Source organism: Dermacentor variabilis, chromosome 3 (genome assembly GCF_050947875.1).
Source record: "Dermacentor variabilis isolate Ectoservices chromosome 3, ASM5094787v1, whole genome shotgun sequence".
NCBI lineage: Eukaryota > Metazoa > Arthropoda > Arachnida > Ixodida > Ixodidae > Dermacentor > Dermacentor variabilis.
In genome coordinates, this window is record NC_134570.1 from 212,815,995 (window position 1) to 212,829,133 (window position 13,139).

Genomic DNA, 13,139 nt, shown 5'->3' on the forward strand with positions numbered 1-13,139 from the left:
GGAATCAGCTAGCACAGTGGGCGTAGATAATCTGATGAAGATGACGATGGTGATTAAATCTTGTTGAAAGTACCATTTTCTGCAATTTGGATAAATGCATTTAATTACTTCACAATTCGAGTGTAACAGCTTTGCTGGTCCATTTATTCCTCCTTTTCTGCGTACGCACCAGGAAACTACCAACTATTTCTCGGTGAATGTTCAACAGCGCGAGCGTCCTCTAGACAAGGTGACACCCACATCGCCATGATGGCTTAATGGCTTTGGCGTTGCCCTGCTAAGCACGAGGTCGCGGGTTCAATTCCCGGTCACGGTGCCCCCATTTCCATGGGGCCGTAAATGCAAGAACGCTCGTGTACATGCATCGGGTGCACGTTAAAGGGACTCTAAAGCAAAACAATAGATCAGTTTATACTGATCAAGCATGGTTTGAGAACTCTGCAGGTGGTCATTTCAAAATAATAGGTTGATATTGGATGAGAAAATGAAGGTCAAAGTATCAATATTTGAATTTCGCGCCACAATCGCGACGCCGGTAGGTCAGTGCGACGTCAGGGATTCCAAAATATTGCTTCGTATTTGGGCAGCTTTGGCTGAGTTAAAGGTTCCCCAGATTTGCCTTGCTTAGCATTTGGTTACTTTAGAGCATAATATAATCAACCTGCACCGCTAAATAATTATTTACGCCCTAGAAAACGCCATCAAAATCCATGACTTCACTACGATATGGTGCCGAAACTTCAAGGAGGCGCCACCACCCGTCTTTCATTTTTGCGCTTTTCCTGGCTTACCAAGCGTCTTCTCGGGGTAACAGTGGTGGTTTTGGTATTGTGGAAGGGCAATTTACTAATACAAAATTAATATTTTTTGTTTAGTGCCTCTTTAAAGGGACAGTAAAGTGAAAAAAAATGATTTCTTCTGCATCAGTAAATTACCGTTCTACAACACCAAAAGCACCACTCTTACAACAATAAGACGTTTGGTAAGCCAGAAAAAGCGCAACGAAATACGGGTGGCGACGCCTATTTGAGTTCCCGCACCTGGGGGCTGTGACGTCATGGATTTTGATGGCATCTTCTAGGGCCTACTAATTATACATAGCGGTACAGATTGACTACATTGTGTTCTAAAGGAACCAAATATTAAACATGGCAAGTTTCTGGAACCTTTACTCAGCCAACGCGGCCCAAATGCGAAAACATACTTTGTAATCCCTGACGTCACGCTGACGTACCGGCACTGGGGTTACGGCGCGAAATTCAAATACTGATATTTGGACCTTCATTTCCTCATCTAATGTTCAAACTTTTTCTTTGAAATGACTGCCTGTAGGGTGCTCAAACAATGCTTCGTTAGTCTAAACTGATTTATTGTTTCGCTTTAGTGTCCCTTTAAAGAATCTCAGGTGGTACAAATTAATCCGGCAGCCCCCCACTCATAATCAGATCGTATTTTTTGGCACGTGGGACATCGGAATCTACTTTTTAGTTTCAAAGTTGTGAAAGAGGCACAGAAAGCTTCGCTTTGAATTTAGAACCTGAGCCATTTCTGGTAGAACTCTTTGGAAGCGAAGCCACCAGTCAGCCATAGTGAGCCAATGATGACAGGCAGAGCCCTGGCCCCTCGTAATCCACTGTGCAATACAGTGGTCTGCAGCCAGCGCCACAATCCACGACGCACGGGAAGGGGGGAGAAACAAGAAAGCTTAGGCTTAATAAAGCATCGCGTTTCTTACTGATAGAAAGTGTCAGCGAAGCTGGTAGAAGGAAGTGCTGAGGCATTGGCTGATGTATGGGCGCGAGCGAAACATGATGCGCGCATTCCTTCTCACCTCTCCATGGAGCGTAAAAGCACTCACGTGAGGCTGATGCACTCTGGGAACGAACGAAGTTCTGACTTTCTGCCCTTCTTCTGAGTCTTTGTGAAGAGAGTTCGTCCGATTGGGAATTACATTTCTTCTTCTTCTGCTTCTGCTTCTGCTTCTACTTCCCTGTTTCCTTCCTATGAGAACCATGATGATATCTGGAACAGTGGCGCTAGTGGCACAGAATTAGAGCGGAGTGTACGAAGGAAGTTTGACGGGTCTCCCGATACAGTCGCAGTTTCGCCCGAAGGCCGAAGCATCGATTGCGAAAGCAAAGTAATAAACTGCTATACAAAGTAAATATACTTTTGTCGGCCGCATAAACGTGGAAACACTCGCTTACTAATTAAATTAGGCACGGCGTCAGCGCGTACAGGCAAGCATGATAATATCACACTCGATGAGCGCGGACACTCGCTGTCAAAACGCTAGCGTGAGGAAGTGCGGCGGCAGCCGCATCGAGGGAGGTGACCTGCGTGCTGTCTGTTGCTTCAAGGCAAACTAAGCGGAGAGAACGCAGCACGCACACAAGTGGGAGCCGTCGAAGTGCCCAGACTCTGCCCTGAACGCAGATCGCTTTCAAGGTATGGCGCGCGTGGCCACTAAATACACAGTACAACGTCGCCCGCTCCCTCCCCTCCCCCCGGAACCTAGCGCCCGACGGAAGACGGCGCGCTTCGTTCCCACTTCCTTGTGCGCGCCAGATTGAGCAGCCATCGTCGGCTCCCCTGGCACAATTTCCCTCACACATACAACATACAGCACGCGGTAACGCTGTTATCGCCCTTGGACTTTATGCGGAACATCGCGGCGACGTCGACGGCAAATATGCGCCTGAAATATCTATATAATTGATATCGCAATAAAACAAGCATAGTAATTTATGAATATTTGATTTCAGAACGGAAGTTCATCATCATGAGCAGCAGCAGCATGGCTACGCCCACTGCAGGGCAAAGGCCTCTCCCATACTTCTACAACAACCCCGGTCATGTGCTAATTGTGGCCATGTTTACCCTGCAAACTTCTTAATCTCATCCGTCCACCTAACTTTCTTCCATCCCTGCTAGGCTTCACTTTTCTTGGAATCCAGTCCGTAACCTTTAATGACCACCGGTTATCTTCCTTCCTCATTTCATGGTCTCCCATGCCCATTCATTTTTCTTGATTTCGACTAAGGTCTAGTGACTAAGAGACTAGTGTAGAGGAATTTGAAATCCGACAAGTAACGCCGGAAGAAGTAAAGAAACCCTTGGGAGCTATGCAAAACTGGGAAGGCAGCTGGGGAGGATCAGGTAACAGCAGATTTGTTGAAGGATGGTGGGCATATTGTTCTAGAAAAACTGGCCACCCTGTATACGCAATGCCTCATGACCTCGAGCGTACCGGAATCTCGGAAGAACGCTAGCATAATACTAATCCATAAGCATGGGGACGCCAAAGACTTGAAAAACTATACACCGATCAGCTTACTGTCCGTTGCCTACAAAGTATTCACTAAGCTAATCGCAAATAGAATCAGGAACACCTTAGACTTCTGTCAACCAAAGGAGCAGGCAGGATTCCGTAAAGGCTAGTCAACAATAGATCATATTCACACTATCACTCAGGTGATAGAGAAATGTGCGGAATATAACCAACCCTTATATATATCTTTCATTGACTACGAGAAAGCGTTTGATTCAGTCGAAACCTCAGCAGTCATGGAGGCATTACGGAATCAGGGTGTAGACGAGCCGCATGTAAAAATACTGAAAGATATCTATAGCGGCTCCACAGCCACTGTAGTCCTCCATAAAAAAAGCAACAAAATCCCAATAAAGAAAGGCGTCGGGCAGGGAGATACGATCTCTCCAATGCTATTCACAGCGTGTTTACAGGAGGTACTCAGAGACCTGGATTGGGAAGAATTGGGGATAAGAGTTAATGGAAAAGACTTCAGTAACTTGCGATTCGCTGATGATGTTGCCTTGCTTAGTAGCTCAGGAGGCCAATTGCAATGCATGATCACCGACCTCGAGAGGCAAGACAGAAAGGTGGGTCTAAAAATTAAATTGCAGAAAATTAAAGTAATGTTTAGCAGTCTCGGAAGAGAACAGCAGTTTACGATAGGTAGCGAGGCACTGGAAGTGGTAAGGGAATACATCAACTTAGGGCAGGTAGTCACCGCGGATCCGGATCATGAGACTGAAATAATCAGAAGAATAAGAATGGGCTGGGGTGCCTTTGGCAGGCATTCTCCGATCATGAACAGCAGGTTGACATTATCCCTCAAGACAAAAGTGTTTAACAGCTGTGTCTTACCAGTACTCACCTACGGGGCAGAAACCTGGAGCTTACGAAAGGGATTCTACTTAAATTGAGGACGACGCAACGAGCTATGGAAAGAAGAATGATGGGTGTAACGTTAAGGGATAAGAAAAGAGCCGATTGGGTGAGGGAACAAACGCGAGTTAATGACATCTTAGTTGAAATCAAGAAAAAGAAGTGGGCATGGGCAGGAAACGCGAGTTAATAACATCTTAGTTGAAATCAAGAAAAGGAAATGGGCATGGGCAGGACATGTAATGAGGTGGGAAGATAACCATTGGTCATTAAGGGTTACAGACTGGATTCCAAGGGAAGGGAAGCAGGGGGCGGCAGAAAGTTAGGAAAGGAATGGTGTACTTGAAGGCATATATTTGTTGCGGCGAGGTAGAGATGGTTCTTTCGTTGCGTAATTCTGTAAAGCACATAGCCGGCAACCGGCACATCTGCGAGGGTGTAAAGATGCCTCTACATATACGCCGGCTCGATACACGTGCCTGTCTTACATCCCCTCGGTGAAAAAAGGCAGTTTCTGCTGACGTCCCTGCGTGTTTCACGTCAGGGGCGTCTACCTCTCACTCCATGACACCTACAGTGCCGTGAACTCCTTCGAAGACCCAGGTCTTCGATGTTACTGTCCCTGCAGGGTGTGGTCTCAATAGTTGGCCTCTCTGCGGTCTATTCTGTTCAGCACATGGGAGGCTTCAACTTCCAAGTCACCATCAAGAGCATGACTTCTATGGATGTAATCAACAATGCTGGCTGCCTTGTCATCGGTGGCGAGCGTTGCCCTGTCGTTCCTGTCGGCCCGCAGGTCACCAATGTAACCTGCCTCTTCTTGCCGTCCTTCGTTCCGAACGAAGTACTCATCCAGGCACTATCACCATACGGCAAGGTTCTGTCTCTCAACGCTGGTCTTATGAGCGGACGACGTGGCGTGCTTACGGGCACCCGCTTTGTTCGAATGGAAATGAGCACCACACAACTCCTTTCCCCAATTATCTGCGAGTATCTGGTCATCGTGTGGCTTTTGATTACCGTGGCTTGCAACGCGTGTGTTGTGGCTGCGGCTCCAGCGACCACCACCATGAACAGTGCACCGCAGCGTTCTGTGGTAGTTGTGGTATCTATGGCCACGAAAGCGACGGATGTGACCGTCCTTGTCGGCGTTGCGGGGATGGTCACCCTGCAATCGCGTGCCCTGTGCGGCGTTCCTACTCAGACGCTACTGCTGGTGCCTTCCCCCCTTACCGCCGGCGTCAGATGCGGTCGCGACGGCGCGTGACGCCGTAACCAGATCGATTGCCTTGACACCGCATCAACCAGCGTCGGCAAAAGACCAAGAAGCATGCAGCTCGAGCATTCAAAACGCGCCATGTTCGCCGGCCTCGTCGGCGGAAAGGGAGGACCGTGCTATTGACGACATGGCCGATCACAGCACGCCATGTTCGCCGGCCTCCCAGGCAGCGAGGGACACGCGTGTTGTGGCCGGTTGCGCCTCCACTTCGCCTGCTGTCATAAGTCCTGATCGCACCGAAGTTTTCGACTCGGCGAGCGCAGACTAGCGCAGACTAGCGAGCGCAGATATCGCAGGGCCAGGTGTTTTAACCTGGCCCTGCGATATCTGCGCTCGCTACACCGACGATGTCTGCGGTGCCTTCATTCGCCTCAGTTGCGCCGCTTGCAACGCAACACCCGATTTGTGACTCTTCTGTAAAAGCCGCTGCTCCATTACATCTGAATGAGCCCCCGGCTGCAGAACTTACTGATTCACAGTTATCGACATAATGTCACCGATTCCGCAGCCCAACCACTACAAGCATCATCATCATGTGAAAATAGCTTCAGCTTCGGCGTTGACAGTAGCGTTGGATTTTCACCAAGCCTAGATGGACTGGGTGGCGCTGCAGCGCTCGGAGTGAACGGACGCATTTCATATGCACTCCGTGATTTTCGGGCAATTTCTCTTTTTACCGGCCACTTACTTTCACTTTTCTTGCTGTGGACTTGCTACCACTGCTTCGGACCCGGTGCTGCGCTTTCCATACCAAGGTAAGCAAGTTTTCATGTTTTTTCGACCTTTTGGCCAAACCTGCTGCGGCAGCTAAGCCTAAGAGCTGCCACGACCTCGACGCGTTCGCGCGCAGCTGCGGTGGCAACGCCGCACCCTGCCGCGCCCAACGCCGCATCGAAGATGCTTTACACCGTAGAAGGCTCCGATATCACCGCCGAGGAGTTATCTGACGGCACATGGACGGCGTTCGAGAAGCAACGCCGCTACCGACGCCCATCGCCTGAACAACAACCTGCCGGAGCGCAGACGCCGGCCACGACGCTGCCTGCCCCGAATGCACGGCAACGCGGCCGTCCTCCGCCGCCGACCAGGAAACGCCCGCTTCCCCGCCTGCCCTCGGACGACCTCAAGATAGTCCTTCGCCCGCAGGGCACACTCAACCTCCACACCGTCGGCCCCGCCCCATTGGCTGTTGCCATTTACGCAGCCGCCAACGTCGACCAACGCCTGGCAGTTACTGCCGACCAGGTTAGAATCCACCCTACTAACAACACAGTGACAGTGAGCACGCCTGACAGTGCTCGTGCAGTGTCTTACGCCAAGGTCCGCGCCATCACCATCGACACCACAGAAGTCCTGGTCGCCGCCTACGCCCCTGCCCCAGACAACTCCGTGCGGGGGATTCTGTATCGGGCTTACAGCTATGAAAGTGACGCCGAAATCTTCGCCGAGCTTCGGGCTCGCAATCCTGACATCCCTATCGTTGCTGCGCGGCGTATGGGCCAGACACGACACTTTGTCGTCACGTTCGGCAACACCAAGCTGCCCCGATACATGCGGTATTTGGGCTTCACTTTCGAAGTCTTCCCTTACAAGGGGCGCCCGGAGGTTTGTTTCAACTGTCGCAAGCTAGGTCACTGAACAGATGTCTGCCCACAACCGCGCCAACCCACTTGCCGCCGCTGCGGTGCGGCCCACGAACCTCAACCAGTCGGCCAACCACCCCCTTGTCAAGCCACGTGCATCGTATGCAAAGGCCCACGTCCCACTGGCAGTAGAAGCTGTAAATACCGTTTCGTGCCTACCAACCGACCTAAATCTTCCAAATCCTCCACGGACTCTGAAACTGACACCGGCACCTTGTCACGTGGGCATCAGTCTCGCTCTCGGAGCCGCGGCCGCCAACAACGACCCCGAGGAGATGACGCTTTCCCACCACTGCGAAACAGCAGCTCCAGTCACAACAGCCCTAGCCGCTCCCCATCGCGCTCTCGGGACTCCCAGGCAACCTCCCAGGACGGGCCGGATACCAAGTCCACCAAACAGGTTGCGTGGAAGACCCCTCCACCAGCCACAAGCCAACTGCCCAACCCCCAGGTAAGGGAACTGGCAGAAATGGTTAAACAACTACAGCTACAGTTAGCACAGGCAAATGCTAAAATTAATAGCCTTGAGTCTGCACAGGCGCACCCACAACCGCGGCCACAGCAGGTGGCTCGCGCTCCCACCTCCGACCCCGCCAATGACCCCAACATGGACACCGACCAGCCCAAGTGCATTAAGCGCAAGGCACCTCCCCCTTCCGCTACCTCCGACCTCGATGCAAAATTCGAACCCTTTGACGCCCGCTTATCTAAAATAGAGGACGTCCTGAAACGGCTGACCCCCACTATTGACCAGCTCATTGATGGCTGCACCAAAATGGCAGCCAATATTCCCACCCTAAACGCACGCCTCGACCGCCTCACAGGCCCTCCGCAAACTGACGCCCTCACTACACCAAAGCCCACTCAGTCGCCTGGCCCGCCTCCCTCGACCGAGAGTGCAGCCACGCGCGCGTCTGCTGGCGGTATTATCAAAACCGACGTAGCGTTTCCGCAGCGTCCCGAACCCTACAGGAAACGCGATGGCTAGCGCGCCCATCACAGTATGGCAGTGGAACTGCAGGGGCTTCAAGGCAAAGCGGAGAGCCTTGGAGCATATCCTGCAGGCACAGCCATTTACACCCCACATTATAGCGCTCCAGGAAACATACACCGACACCAAACTCGCCAGCTATACTGCTTACAACCAACTGGTGGCGCCGGATCTCCGCCCGAGCACCACCATCCTTGTACATCGCAACCTCACCGCCAATCAACTCGATCTTGACTACTCCGAAGTCCCACACACTTTCGTGCAGGTCCTTCCAAACAGCCGAACCGAATCCCCACTCAACATCCTAAACGTGTACAGCCCCCCAAGTGACAAGAGCACTAATGTAGCCACTCTCCTCCGCAAGGCGTGTGCGACCGCGCGGAATGAGATGCTACTTATAGTGTGTGACTTTAACGCACCCTACGCCTAGTGGGGCTACCCCAGCAAAGCCTGTGGTCGTAAAGGAGCCAAGGTTTGGGACACTGACCAGACACTGGCTCTGACGCTCCTCGTCGACCCCGAACGGCCCACCCGTTTCGGTAGCAGCATCACGAAAGACAGCTGCCCCGACCTCACTTTCGCCCGCAACATCCCAGATGCGCGCTGGGAAAATCTCGGTATGAACATAGGTAGTGATCACTATGTGCTCAGCACTACCTTCACAGCCACACACAGCAAGGGCCTCCGCCTCACATTCAAACACACCAACTGGGACGCTTTCCGGTACGTACGAGCTCAGCGTCCGCAAAGCCCCATAGCCGACCTCGACACATGGACAGATACTCTGCTCCGCGACGCAGCCAAAGCCACCTCCACAGTCACCCAGGAGGAGTGTGGCCCCACCCCAGATGCTAAACTCATGCATATGTGGGAGGCCCAGCGCAGCCTCCACACTCGCTGGCTCAGACGCAAACACAACCGCCCTCTCAAGCTTCGCCTCGCTCGCCTCGAGCGAGAGATCGAAGCCTACTCCACCAAACTTAGTCAGGAACAATGGCATCAGACTTGTGACCGACTCGACGGGCAGTTGGGATGCAAGAACACATGGTTTCTGCTCAACCACTTGCTTGATCCCACCCACACCAAGTCTGCATCACACAAGAATCTCAACCGCGTCATACACGCGTTTCCAGGCACGAACCAGGAACTCCTCGTTACCTTGAAAGACAAATACATAAACAACTCCACCGAAATTCCCACCCCTTTAAGTTACAAAGACTCACAGAACCCAGACATGGACAGAGACATCATGGCGCCGGAAGTCCGCGCCGCTCTCAACCGCATCAAGACTACCGCGGCCGCCGGCGATGACCATATCACCAACAAAATGCTCCGCAACCTCGACGACCAGTCGGTCGCAGCACTTACAGACCTTTTCAACCACCACTGGCATGAAGGTCGCCTTCCAGACTCCTGGAAGCATGCCAAGGTAATCTTCATACCCAAACCAGGCAAACGACTCGATCTGGGCAATCTCCGGCCCATCTCGCTCACGTCTTGCCTGGGGAAGGTTATGGAGCACGTACTTCTGAACAGACTCCACACTCACGCAGACAAGGGGGATCTCCTCCCCCCCACCATGTTTGGGTTCCGGGCTGGACTCTCTACTCAAGACATCATGTGGCAGATACAACACGACATACTCGACCCGGGTCCCATCCGGGCGACACGCACCATTCTCGGCCTCGACGTCAGTAAAGCTTTCGACAACGTGTCGCACACTTCTATACTGACGAACCTCTCGCAGATGAATGTAGGCACTCGCACCTACAACTACATTGCCAACTTTCTTCACAACCGCACTGCTGAACTCCATATTGGAGACCTCTGCAGTGACAAAGTCACCATGGGCACCCGGGGAACACCACAGGGAGCTGTTTTGTCCCCGTTCCTATTCAACATTACTATGCGAGGCCTTCCCACACTTCTCGACACCATACCCCACATTAAGCACTCAATATACGCCGACGATATTACCCTCTGGACAAAGTCTGGCTCGGACGGGGAGGTACAAGATTCACTTCAACAGGCAATCGACACCGTCCACACTTACGTGCAGGCAAACGGTCTCGTTTGTTCGCCCAATAAGTCTGAACTGTTAGTTATACGAGACAGACGTGTTCACCGACCCGTCCCCGACCCTCAAGAGCCGATCACGCTCCACATTGCCACCCACCCCATAGCCCCCGTACAGACCATCCGCGTGTTAGGCATGCTGGTGCAGAACAACACGCAGAACTCGGAAGCCGTCCAACGCCTCCGAACCACAGCCCACCAAATCAACGGCCTAATCCGCCGCATTGCCACTCGCCGCAGGGGAATGCGGGAGACCGACCTCTGCCGCCTCACACAAGCCTACCTCATTAGTAGGATTGTCTACACATACCCATATTACCACCTCCGCCGCAAAGACGAAGAGGCGGTAAACGGCATCATCCGCTCGGCGTACAAGGCGGCAGTGGGACTGCCCCAGTCCGCCAGCACACAGCGTCTGCTCCAGCTTGGAGTATACAACACCCTCACAGAACTCATAGAGGCACACAATACTGCACAAATACACCGTCCTTCTCGCACCGAACAAGGTCGTTACATTCTTAATCGTCTTAACATCAAACCTACAGGTGACATCCACCCCACTACTCCCCTCCCGACTGGAGTCTTCAGTCGGCTGGTCATCAAACCCACGGCCAAGAATATGCTACCCGGCCGCCACGATAGGCGCCGCCAACTGAAGGCACATGCCTTAGACGTCACCTACTCCGCCGACGAACATGCCATGTACGTGGACGCGGCGAAATGCGACTCAAACACATACGTAGCCTGCGTAGCGACGCCAACCACCACTCTCATCAGTGCCGCTACAGTTCGCACACACTCCCCCACCGCTGCCGAAGAGGTCGCGATCGCGCTAGCCATCGCGGATCCCTGCACAAGCACGGTCCTCAGTGACTCTAAACAAGCCATCCAAAATTTCTCAAAAAACTCACTCTGTCTCCCCGCCGCGCACATCCACCGCGGTTGCGCTCTCGACAGAACTGTCAGCTTAGTGTGGGTACCTGCTCACGCGGGGCACTCTGGGAACGAAGGGGTCGACCGTTTAGCCCGAGGCCTAACTAACCGGGAGGCCGGCCCCTCGAACCCAGATGCGCTCGCGGAGGCCCCCAAATCCTATGCTGACATCACCAACTTCTACAAGGAGACGAGACGCGTGTACCCGCCTCCCCACCCCGACCTCGAACGAGCGCAAGCCACCATGCTTCGCAGACTGCAGACGGATTCAATCCTCAGTCATTCTAGGCTTTATCTAATCACTCGAGGGGATTACGACCCCGTCTGTACTAAGTGCGACAATGGAGTGTTCGCCACTCCGGCACACATTCTCTGGGGATGTGAGGGTAACCCTCCCCCACAATCACTACTGCCAGCTCCCTCCGAGGAGGGTTGGAACCAGCTGCTGACAAGAGCAGACAAGAAAACGCAACTCGCACTCGTCTCGTGGGCCCAAGACGTCGCCCCCACCTGGGAGCCACACTAGGCCTACCTGCCCTAATTTCCTACCATACAGTGGCAAATAAAGTTGTTTCTCTCTCCCCTAGATGGACTCGGCGTAGAAATGGCGGTCACACGAGACGTAAGGCGTGCCCACGCGTCAGCTTCTGGCTCGGACGGCGCCCCGGAACGCCGTGCCGAGTTACAACGGCCAAAGAAACCTTGGCCTTTTTCGAGAGGGTCGAAGAACTGACGTGTGTACAGCATGTCCCCTGGAATTGTCCCCGCGGCGCCGACTTGAACAACACGACCAGGTCAGTTAGGCGATATATTTAATCAAATATGGCTGACCACCCTGAAAATTATTTCAATAAATGCACAGGGATTCCGAAGTCCTATAAAACAAGCCGAAATTATCAGCGTCGCCCACGCTAAAAATTGTGACATTCTGTGTTTGCAAGAAACAAATTTTTTCACCATTGGACATCTTACTTTCAAACGCACTTTCAACCTAGATTGCTTTTTTTTTTCTATTTCGCGACCTCACGCTCTAGTGGAGTCGGTTTATTATATTTAACAGAGCTTTACTGCGACATCATGTTTTTTTTTATGCTGGGACGGGGCGGATATTAGCATTTGATTATGTGCTATCTTTATTTAGGGTACGTATCTTGTGCATCTTGGGCCCGCGCAAGCCGCTAAGTCCAATTATTTTTTTTTTCGTGCCCTGGACGTGTATTTGCTGGACGATTGTCACGCAGTTCTTGTTGGGGATTTTAATTGCGTTTCAGACAGGCGAGCAGATGTGAAAGGCCCGGACTGGGGTCCCCCTGATTGGAACGCACGGGAGTTGTTTCGCCTCGTCCAGCACTTTCGTTGCTGCATACATATCGACTTTTTCATGGTTCATTTGTCTGGACGTGGCGACGCGGCGTGTCGTCAAGCCGGTTAGACCATGCCTATGTGCCAAGCAATTTAGCTCAGTATGTCTCCCAATCTGATATAATAAATTTACCTTCATCTCCTGTTTATATTTGCGATCACCGACCTGTTATGCTTGAAGTTTGCTTCCGTGCGCCTTCATCAGCAAAACCTTGGCGCCTCGACATCCGCGTTCTATATGCAGAGAACTCTGCATTTCAGAAATTTTAGAATGGGCAGCACTTTAAGTGCAATGTATCACAAAGTCTTTAATGTTTCTGGCTCATTTAGATGTGTCAAAAATCATTATTGAACCTTCATTTTTTTTCTTTTTACTTTTTCAGCTGTGGCACACTAGGCTCATCTGGAGTCCTCAGTGAACTAAAGGAAACTGCTTTTTATGTTTGGTAAATGTAAGGACAAGGTAATGGGTGACGTGTAGGTAAAGTTCATAGTAGATGGGTAATAGGGGCTTTCACAATAAATTATGTGTTCAAGCGCTCTAGAGCATGTCTAATGAGTTGGGCAGAATAGAGTCCACTACTGTGGTGGAACTATAAATGCCAGCGAGACCAAATTAAACGAACATTGGCAGTACGCTATAAAATCTCTCTGTGGGAAGTTAAA